The sequence below is a fragment of the Xenopus laevis genome, chromosome 2L, assembly GCF_017654675.1.
Source record: "Xenopus laevis strain J_2021 chromosome 2L, Xenopus_laevis_v10.1, whole genome shotgun sequence".
Lineage (NCBI taxonomy): Eukaryota > Metazoa > Chordata > Amphibia > Anura > Pipidae > Xenopus > Xenopus laevis.
The window spans coordinates 77,865,916-77,878,107 of NC_054373.1; positions in this window are offsets into that span (position 1 = coordinate 77,865,916).

Consider the following 12,192-nt stretch of genomic DNA (forward strand, 5'->3'; position numbering starts at 1 on the left):
TAGAGCTGCATTTTCTCCCTCCCCGCAGAGTCTATTTCAAGAAATAGAGCCTCTCATCTGTGCAGCGGAGGTGGCAGACACTATCTTCTGAAACTTCTTGTTCATTTTATGATCAGTTCAGCGACACAGAGCATGATGGCACATGCACAGTAGTTGAAAATACTCCAGGATCACCTTCAACTGCGCATGTGCCAGCAAGCTCCATGTAGCCGAACGAATCTGAAAATAAAATGAGGGTTCAGAAGATGGCACCTGCTAGCTCCCCTGCACATTTTTGCTTGTAGAGGCCAGCTTTACTATGAGAGTCACTGTTTATTGAAAGCAAAGAGGGGGCTCATTTGATGGCTGTGGATGGGTACTTTTGTTGGGGGAGTTAGTTCTCCTTTAATATGTTTATGCCAATTTGGTAATATTCTTTAATAGGTCACTTATTTTAATATAAATATTGGTTGGCTTCATTTTAACTCACTAGAAGTTGTACAGTTATTGTTGCCTTTAAAGGTTTGTTTGGCCTAAGAAATAAAGAAGAACATGGGTTACATTTCATATCCCTGTCATTCAAACTGAACTTGGTGTATACTTGTTGAAAGACTGTGCTACCAAGGAAACAAGAATTATGTGCAAGGTTATAGTGATTTTAAGATCTACGGTTAGTTAGTATACTCTATATAGGTTATTTATTTGAGTGTACAGGTCTGTATAAGTAAGTATCAATGGTTTTCTCAATATATATATATATATATATCTATATCTATATATATATATCTATATATATATATCTATATATATATATATATATATATATATATATATATATATATATATATATATATATATATATATATATAATGGGGCTATTGACATGAAATTTACAGCAGATGTTGGTAACAACCAAAGTAATCCACACATTCAAAGAAATCAAAAAAATAAATCCATACATTTTGTGTAATAAATTGTAATGGTACAATAAGTACTGTGTAAGGCTCCCCGGGAGACCGGTGTGCATTCTTAATAGGGATGGGCGAATTTGACCTGGCGTCAAATCTTTTTTGTCTTGCGACAATTTTTTTTTGATGCACGTCTTTTTTTTTGATGCACGCCGCCATACAAGTCTATGGGCGTCATTTCCACGGCGAAACAAGGTGAAAAAATTCGCCCATCACTAATTCTTAAGGAACAGTAACACCAAAAAATGTAAAAAATCTGTTTGCTTCAGAAACACTACTATAGTTCATATAAACCAGCTGATGGGGAGCAATGGCGGAAATTGAAAAACGACTATATGGCACAGGTTAACTAGCTTATTTGCTATCTACTGTGTAACTTGAACTTTTTCTCCTTTGAATGGCTGCCCCCATTGCTACACAGCAGCTTATTTATATAAACAATAGTAGTGTTTTTTTTAAGCAAACACAGCAGTTTTACCAGTGCAGAGCAACACTGCATTATATTTTCATTACTTTAAAACACTTTTATTTTTTGACGTTATTGTTCCTTTACCATCAAACGCACCAGTCCCCAGGTGTCTCCACCACAAGTAAAAGAAAATGTGCATGCACAATGATGTCATTTACATGGATGCGCAATTACATCATCTGACTGTTCCGCTGCAGAAAGTTCCGGGGCCCCAAAAGGGCATTGGTGAAAACCGGAATAAGGTGGGCTCTCCGACTACACATATAGGGTAATTATGACAGTCCTTGGGCTCCTATACCTACAGACCGTAACATACTGAACACGCTTAATGAAATTTATGTAATACTAGTACTAGTAGAAAAGCATTTGTTGGAAATCGCAGCTTCAAGAAGCCTCCTGTATGGAGAAAATTGTGGCATGCATTGCTCAGGTGTGATTTTGGCCCATTCTTTCACACAAACTGTCTTCAAATGTTGAAGGTTTCTGGAGGCCTCTTCTATGAACTCTGATCTAAAGTTCTTTCTATAGATTTTCAATTTAATTCAAGTTGGGTGATTGACTGGGCCATTCTAGCAGCTTTAGCTTCTCTCTGAAACCAATTGAGAGTTTCCTTGGCTATGTATTTGGGATCATTGTCTTGCATTTTCCACCCGCATTTCATCTTCAGCATCCTGGCAGATGGCAGCAGATTCTTATCAAGAATGTCCCGGGAAATTTCTCCATTCATCCTTCCTTCGATTATATCAAGTCTGCCAGTGTCAAGGATTAGGTAGGGGGTGCTGTGGAGGTAGAGGAGGAAGGTGAGTCCTTTAGGCAGGGATTGGCTGTGCCCACAGAAAGGGAAAGGCAGGAGCAGGGTGAAGAGGGCGAGCAAACAGTCTGGAATAGGTGAAGAGAGCAAGGAGTCAGTTCAAGAGCTGACTGGGTAGGAGAGGGGCTGAAGCAGATCCGGGAGGAAAAGGCAGAGCAAGATATAGAGTGAGACTAGGGAAGAGATATGATAGGGTTCAATGCAGAACAGGACAGGAGGCAGAAACAGGCAAGACAAGGTCAGGTCAAGGTAAGGACAAGGCAGGGAAAAGTACAAGGCTGGGTGCAAGGAAGGAACAAGAAAACCAAGCAGGTACAGGGGAAAGGCAAAAGCAGGAAACCAGAGCTAGGGGCAAGCTGCAGTGCCCTGGAAGGCAAAGTAAGTCAAGGGAAAAAGGCTAGAGCTGGAAACAACCTAGGTAGGGGTGCTGCCACAGTACTAGTAAGGCCAATGCTCAAACAAGGAGTATGAGGAGGGCTGGCCTTAAATAGGACAGTCAGCCCTGATTGGCTGACTCCAAACCACCATTCAGGCTGCTGCTGGTCTAGGGCTGCAAAGCAGGCCCGAACTAGCAATCTGTGAGTTCTGGCAAATGCCAGAGGGGCTGCTATAAGGTGCCATAGTATTTAGTGGACTGGTGAGGGCTGTTTGGGCCTCTGTGTGGGCTGATTGGGCCTCTGAGTACCTGAAATGCCAGGGCCTATTTTAATTCTCAGTCTGGGTCTGCTGCAAAGGCCAGGTAACAGATAGTAAGTATCTCTGCAGGCTGCTCAACTGGCCCAGTGCTTAAGGCATCAAGCCAGAAAACCAAAGGTCCCTGGCTCAAATCCCAGCAGAGCCTAACAGCCAGTACAATATGCTTAAAAAGCAGCTCATGCCATGATATTCTCACCTCCAAACGCGTGTGATACTTTGGTAATGAGAAACCTTTTTTATCAATTATGACTAAACTAGCTGATATTCATTTGCACTGATAGGGGGCAGGATTGCTTTCTAAATACTGACAGATTTCAGCAGGTTTCTTGGCTTTCCATGCCTTTGTGCACCTCCTTTTCTTCATGTGTTCAATACTTATTCCCTGTGTCATTCCACTATATTACATATAATTTATGGACTTGTTTGTTTTGATTTCTCTGCATGTGTGGATTACTAGGGCTGTTACCTACATCTGGTGTAAATTTCATGTCAGTAAATATTTACTGAAAAAACCTTTGCCCTGAGAGCACCCGTCGCCCCCTCCCTCTCAAAGTATAGTGTGCTTGCACATCCCTACTTCTTGCCGCAGCACTAGTGCCTAGTGGCTAGTGCTCCAGAATCAAATTATTTGCCTGTACGGCTGGGCGGCATGCCGCCCCTTTATTTATGTCGGTCTTTGCAGCCTCGCCGCAAATCTGGGCCTGTCTGACAGAAAATGTTGTTAATCTGCCTGTGTGAAGTGGTCTGAATGCAATGTAGATGAGTTTGGATTGGATTTGCCTACTGCTGATTATACTGCTTCAATAATGGTATTAAAAATAAATCATTGTGCTGTAAATTTTAATGTCAGTGAGACAAATAAGCCTTACCAACTGCACTACTTTGTGATTCTGGTTAATTTCAAGCATAACTTGCTGCAGTATGGGATCCAGCTGGTTAGATAATTAAATGCCCCAGCAATTAAAATGATAGCACTGATGTCAGAATGAAGAATGAAGATAAGATGGTTGATATTTATATGGCAATTACTGAGTAATTGCTGGCCTTGTTGATTTTTCTCCCTTCCAGTGAGCTGGTTTTAAACAGAAATTATTTGAGAACATTTTAAGTGAACTAGTTTTGGAGTGACATCATTTTACAACCAATCATTTTAAATCCAGAAAACACACAGAAATAAAAGAGCAAGGTTTGCTTTTTACAAATGTTCTGTTATAGGGGCAATGAACAGACTTGAGGTATAAGGTTTCTTGCCAGATATACTGTTTGTGGGCCGATACATCAGATTTAAGAGTGATGAATAGAAATTAATTTTGAAAATATAAGCTTCAAAAAATTCTGTGGATTTTCTTACAGTATCCTCTATTGATAAAAAGGCACTACGTTTGCCCAGGAGCATCTAATGTTTGCTTTTAAATAGGTGACCAGTAATTGCTACCTGCTGAATGGTTGTTATTAGTTACTGCTCCTGGATAGTGATGGGCGAATTTGCGCCGTTTCGCTTCGCCGAAAAATTTGCGAAATTCGCGAAACGGCGAAAAATTTGCGAAACGGCTCCGGCGTCTCGTTTTTGACGCCGGCGCCCGTTTTTTCGGTAAATTTTTTTTTGATGACGGCGAATTTTTGCCGCGAATTTTCGCGGGCGTTTCGCGAATTTAGTCGCTGGCGGCGAAAAGCGCAAATTCGCCACGAATTCGCGCCTGGCGAATAAATTCGCCCATCACTACTCCTGGACAAACATAGTGCCCTTTATTACATAACCCTATAGCACTATAATATTGTAGTCAGCCACAAACACTATTGACATAGGCTTCTGTTTATTATTACGTGAAAAGAAATTGGCTATAAATAATCAAAATTAAGAATGCCAACTTTGAATGCAACCCTCACTACAAAATCCACCCATTTAAAATGTAAGGGGTCATTTACAAAATGGAAGGTAGGGGGAAAGTGCAGCAAGCATAATATGCCATTTTATAGCATCACTGACATTTAAGCTGCTTAACACAGACTGAGTATATTCTTGCCTGTGATTGGTTACAAAGATCTCACATGTACCTGTGCTCTGCATGTATAAGGAGGCATGGAACTGGACTGCTTTAGGGAAATGAGGCTTAAGGCTTTAACTAATTATGTGGGAAGGTCTACAATATGTAAACCATTAGTGCTTTCATAATTATTTGGATAGAGAACATAGTGAGGAGAGGTTTTTGCTGGCCTCGTTGACGGGGCAATGGCATATACTTTAGGACAGAGAACGCGTAATTTTATTTAAAGTGTCCTCAATCCTATCAGTGCCCTTATTTACCTCAAAGCCAGTTGGGATAGTAACCAAGTAGCTGGTTAATAGCGCTGCTGTACTGCCAAACAAATATATCATTTTCTATTTCTTACTCTTTTACCTCCTGAATAGTGATGGGCGAATTCTTGCCGAATTTGCCCGGTTCGCCGATGGCAAATAAATTACCAAAATTCACTGGCACCACGATTTTATCACTGGCGTCAAAGTTTCTTGGACGCTTTCGACGCCGGCGCCCATTTTGACACGAATTGTCGCTGGCGTCAATATTGCCATTTCGCTAATTTTTCGCGAAATTCATGGTGAAGAGAAATGGGACAAATTCGCCCATCACTACTCCTGAATATCATTTAGCATGAATAGCTCATATCAGAAGCAAGATTGTCTCCAGAGCACTAACTAATGGTACAGAATTTACTTGGAAATTAATTACTATGCCTTATACATTGAATAAAAGCTGATTAACTGCTGATTATAATTAAAAATAATGAACCTATTGATACATTGTAACACAATTGTATCTATCTACCTTCTATTTATCATTCACTGCCTGCCCTTGAAGACCAAATTGATGTTCAAGGACGTCTCATCGGCTGATCCAAATTGAATGCACTTTTGCCCTCTATCTACAGTGTTCTGCAAAAGCACCTTTTACACCCTTTAGTATGAATGGCAGTTGAGTCTGCATAGATTCTTATTCAGTAGTTTAGACAATCAGTCTAGAATAAAAAAAAAAGCAATAAAATTATATCCTAACAGTGTGAATTCCCAACAGAAACAAAATCCTCTCTGGCTTCTGCATGTATATTTCATTAATTCATTTAGTTTCTGCAGGTGTCAAGTTCTCCTCTGGTGGAAATGAAACAGATTCCCCAAGGAGTGAACACTTGGGGCAGGCTCTCATTCTTTCTATGAGAGAAATGAAAACGAACTGGTTATAAATAAACTGCCATCTCCTTCAAGTGACACTTGCTGTGTGTGCATTGACAGGATAGCAGCCTCCACAGCACCTGTAATAGAAAATAATTGAGACAAATGGGGTGTAACTTAATGGAAGAAACTTCAAAAAGTAACTTATACTCTCCTCCAAATTGACCAGTTGACCCCTGCCTACAAAACCATTATCAACTAACATAAAAGCTTTAATTCTGGCCCTTTATTCAGCTGGCTTTAAGGTCCCATCATCATTTAATATCTCTGCTTCCTTACTTATACAACAGTTATAAAACAAGGTATATTCACTTACTAAAAAGAATACATTACCAACATTAAATAATATGTTATATTATATTTTTGTTCAGAAGTGAAGAATGCCTGACTATTCACACATAATTACTTATAGTTTTGTTGAAGTAAATCTGTTAGAATTGGCCTTTACCTTGCTGATTAACGTGTGCTCCATTATGGATGTTTTCAAAGAGTGCATGGACTATTTGTCTCTAAGAGGGGTTCAAAACAAAATACAGAAGTCAGGATTTGCACTGAGCAAAAAGGCCCACCCCAGCAAAATAACATGAATAATGAGTAAAATTGATGACAACCTTAAAATGCCAACCTTCTATTGGAATTAATAGAATAAATGTGTAAAGTGACCCAATAGTCATTCTGTCATTTTAAGACTTACCTTCTTGGCTCAAGGTTATATCAATAAAATTCATAAATCTTGTGGTCCTCCAGAGTAATGACTCCAAAGGAATGCTTGGAGCATTGTACGTGAATTTTGTGTAACCACTGTTAATTTGGGCAGTGTACCAGCTTTTCTTTTCATTTGGGTTTAAAAGTGATTCATCAAGTTCAAAGCTTTAGCATATTTTCCAGCATCACTGACTCACATTAGGTCAAAAATATCTTAATGGCTGTGCCAATCTCTCTGTATACACATACCTGCTATTCACACATGCAGAAAACATACACATATACATACATAAAACTAACTTTAGATATTACTGTGGCTTTATTTTGTTTTCCTGAGAGGACATGCAAGCCCTTCTTCTGGATTCAAAACATTACTTGGCAAAGCATTCCATAGCTTACTGTCCATTGAAAATCTTTAGCATTGAATCAGTTGAAATTGGCTTTTTTTCTCATGTAAAAAAATGTAAATTTTGTGGAAAAAATATAATTCCCTAATCTTTTGTGTAAAAAAACATAATTAAACAGGAGTTGCATCCCTTTTAAGATTAGAACTGTCCTCTGCAGTTTTCTAGTTAGACTGGCACCAAAAAAAATTCAGTGAATAAATACATAGGTAGGGTAAATTACTTCAAAAAGAAATACATTTTAATGGCCCATCAGATGACTTGGAGATAGAAACAAGAGTGGCTGGAGGGTTTTACAGTACAAGAAAAATGGTGGTTTCTATAATTTTTATTTATTTTACCCAGTGTGCCTCATAAGCTGTTGTTTTATACCTGGAAATCATGTTGTTTATCAGTCAATGAAACTTACTGTACTATTGTCATTCACTGATTTGATTCCATGAAATCCAACTGATATTCATATTCAATTGCAAAGTGAAATGCATAGTACCAATGTGTATAAATCTAACAAATGCTATAGGACTCTCATAAATGAAATTTATTGAAAAGTGCCTCTTGTCCATAGTGTTATGGCCAGAGAATGATAAGTATTACAGTAATTGTTAAATATACGGTTGGGGCTTCAAACACCAAATAGGATTAAAAATTAGGCTCCGTGGAGAAGACTAAATGGAAGGAAACTAGTTCAGAAGGCACAATTCAATTATACATGAATAACTAAGCCTCTTTGCCAATGCATGCTGAATTATAATTGTTTTCAAGCTGCAAGCTGGGAAATAGCAATTTAATTTATTCATTGGTTTAAAAGCTGTGGTTTTCCAACAAAGGACTGATATAAAGGTTACAGTCTAGTTTTACAGATTGCAGTACATATATCTGTAAAAACCAGATATGCGACTTTTAATTCTCTCCTATGTATATGTGATTTTGGAGAAACGCCTACTATTTCCTAGGCTAGAACAGAGCATGAGTTAAAACAACATACAGATTTTTCACATGCATATGGTAACCATGGAACATTATGCAGTCTATAGGGAGAATTGTGTGACTGTGTGTGTAAGATACTTAAATAGGATTTCCAGGATTCCTACTGTTTTTTATAAAATGAAATGAATGAGTGATGTTCATTTGAACCACTTCCCTGGCTCCACATCTGCTGATCACATAGAGAGAGAGAAACAACAGGTAAATAATGCAAATTCCACAAAAATAATATACAGTATAAATAAAGGAAGACCAAATTGAGGAGCAGGTTTATCAAAGGTTTAGGTTTTGTTGTGGTCAGTGAGTTTTTGATTAGAATGTCTATTCTGAAGCCATTATTTCAGGTTTTCTTTTAGCTAAAAGTGTTTGGCTCTGGAGCTGTGGCTTTGCAAAAACATATGGCTGAATGTGTTGCAAGTTTTATTTTACATCATATTTTATATATTTAATATAACAATAATATTTGAAGAATAATAGAAACGAATAGTTCCAACAATTGTAATATCAATATATTGTTCCCATTTCAATGTCCATCTCCCCTTGTTTTGGAATAAATGGAATATTAATTTCAGGAAAAATGAATACTTAACATAATTACATTAAATATATTTGCAAACATCCTTCTAAAAAGTTTGTTTCGCTTTGAAAGCAGGAAATAATTAATAAAACCACTGAGTACAGCTGGCTATGTACACATTTACTTTATCTCTCAATTCCACTGCCCATTTTTAACTACCATTACAAGATATTAAATTCTGTAAGATATGAGGTATGTATGGGGCGGTATTTGGATAACATCATAAACTTGTTTACATAATCAGAATGCCCCAATCATGTACAAGTTTATGGTTTGCTTATTCAGGGCTGATCAGTTTTACAAAGCATCCTGCTGTCACCTGTCAGATGAAGATAACATGTAGCTGATTTCTTTGGCTATATCCGCACATTGCATTTTAAAGTTTTAAATACTGATAATGTAAGACTTAGATATAGTTCTTCACAAGAACTTCTATCACAATCTGACACAGTTTTCAGCTTCCTAGTGTATTAAACAGCTGTTTTTCAAAGATCTTATATTCACTGCTAGCTATGGCCCAAGGTTATGTTAACTGAATTATTATATGATGTAGCACTATACACAAAATGTTTGTGGCACAGGTTTTAGTGCCTTAGAGCTTACACGTTAAGGGCCTATTTATTGAGATAGGTAAAATAACATAAAATAACTAAAATACAATGTGGGTTATATCTATGTGGAAACTGCCTCTTAGTTCTGCCCACATGGGTACAATAACAAGCAGATAAAGAGTAAATCTGATTAAATTGGGCAGTACACATTTTGTGAGTACTTGACCATTTGTACAAAGTTGTGGGTGCCAGTGTGGACTGTTTTTGACGGTCTTTATGAGACTGGAGGCTTGAAAGGTAATGTAAGAACAATAAGGAACAATGGCAAGTTCTGTTTCATGAATGTGCCAATGCATGGCTGAAATGCCCGTGATACAATATGAGCAATTGAACTGGAGGAATCCAATAAGGAGTCCAAAAGGGGAGAACTCATGTGCATTTTCCCCCACTTACTCACCACCGACAAACTGTGGGGTGCTGCTGATCTTTCATCCACAAGACTTGGTTGCCTAATGTCAAAATATGTTCTCACACATAATATCAGGCATCATTAAATTAAATAATATACAAAAGTACTAAGAGAATCAGTTTTTGCATGATCATTTGAATTATTTTCCACATGCATTTATCCAGTTTGTATCCAGTGTATCCTGTCTACACTGTTGGACATGTATTAATACCCCTAATAAAACAGTCATGCAGTTGAATAATGGAATGCCGTGATCCATGATCACTCTACCTTTGTTCAGAGGAATATTAAGGACAGCAATGCCTGCAAGGATTTTCCCTTGTTTTTCCCATCTCTCCATTCACTCTATATTGAAATGAATGCATTACTTGCACAAATACATAGGAGACTTTTTTATATTAACTATAGTGGAATTTCCTAATACTTTTCTCTGTACTCTGTACTTTAGTTTGCTTAGAATATATTCCAATGTTTAGATGTTCTCTGTTGATTCTCTGTTTAAATTTTGCAAATCTGAATATAATATAGAATGGATAAATTGGCCCCTCCACCCTCAGCTTTTTTGACCAGGTTTACATAACTGTTCTATAAATAATGTAAACTATGACCAGATTAGGGCACATGTACTGAATGTCCCTGTATGTGCAAGTGCACATGGATGTACACTTTCCTCACAGTCAGTTACACATAATACCACTTTCACTACAGGTACTTGTGTCAAAATTCTCTTCTTGCACTTTCATTGTGTTCGATGCCAGTCCTTCCTGCCTTCTGTTCCAAATTGATCACTGTTGGGAGCTACTGCAACCTCTGGACCAAAAGGTAATTCCAGAATCAAATGCTGCAGTTCAGTTGCACATAAGGGATAGGATGCACACTGTCAGGCAACCAGTCTCTTTATTTACCGAGGAAAACTCCACGAAATAATGCCACTTAGACTTATGATATAAAGAAATAAGATAAGGTTTATTTGCGTGGGGAATGACACTCACGTACGACACAAGTTGTACATAAGCATTCCAAATTGGTCTTCCACTACATGTCTTTTTATACCCCTTGGAAGGGGGTTTCCACGGCTTGTTTACTCTCAGTTCATGTTCTGTACAAACTTCTGTTCTTGGGCGATAGGGCGATATGATAAATGACTCAGCTAGTCCATCTTCTAGATATTGAGAATTCATAAACATACATCAGGGTACACTGAAAAGAAATCAAGTTGATTATAAGTTCATGATCCAGGACATAAAATACTTAGGCCTGTATCTTGTCATCCCTGTTAATGATAAAACAATTTACCCCACTAGGTAATAACTATTCACTTCATATACTTGATACTTCTAACCTATCCTCACAACACGTCAACAAAACCAGCAAACCCTGAAATAACACAGACAGACTGATTTGGGGCTCAGAGAACATTCATTTGCATTAATTTTGGTGATGGAGACACAATTGCAGCAGGTGTGTCAGAATTGCAGTATTCCACAATTGCAGTAGAACGTCACTCCTTTGCAACCACAATTATGATGGAATTCTGTTAAAAAACACTGCATTGTACAAAAAAATGCTGACTATACTCGAAATTGCATTTACTCACTACACTTGCAGATATATATATATATATGTGCCCTTTTGTTTTAGAATGGGAATACTGTATATACAGTATGTTATCAAGACAATTCCAAATATAAGGCTTGATAACTATTTTGTTATATTGATGGATCTTAACAATATTTCCATATTACTGCCTTGGTCCCTAAGATCTTGTTTTTGTTTCTCTTTTAATTTTATTTTGCTAATCACACTGCACATAAGTTGTAGGTTGATAGAGGTCCCAATTTTATTTTTTATAGCTACAGTATAAGCTTGCAGCACTAGACCTTGTTTGGTGAAGATATTTTTGCTGCTGGAGGAGACATTTAGAAGTAACTGAATGTCTCTCTTTTTTGAAAAACTAAAATAATGGGAAATTACATTTTCTGCTGTCCAGTTATTGGTTATTTTATTACTAGGAAATAGTTGATGTGTTTTCATCCTGTCATTTCTTTTCCTATTTTCCCCACTCCTCTTTTGTGGGGAAACTATATGTTCATCATATAGTCACTGTATAATGTAAGTGTTTATATTTCACTTTTACCCAAAAGGATATTGGTATGGTTTATGTATGTGTTTTTAAATTCATTGCAAGTGAATGTTTACATCAATTAAATAAAAAATGTTAAAAAAGAAACCACCAGGAACAGTTTTCATGAGGATGTTATATGCCTCATTTATATACTCATAATATCTTGTGAGTCGTGCACCTATATTGAAAACATATGGTACCTTTTTGGCAGAGACTACCTTGGAAGCA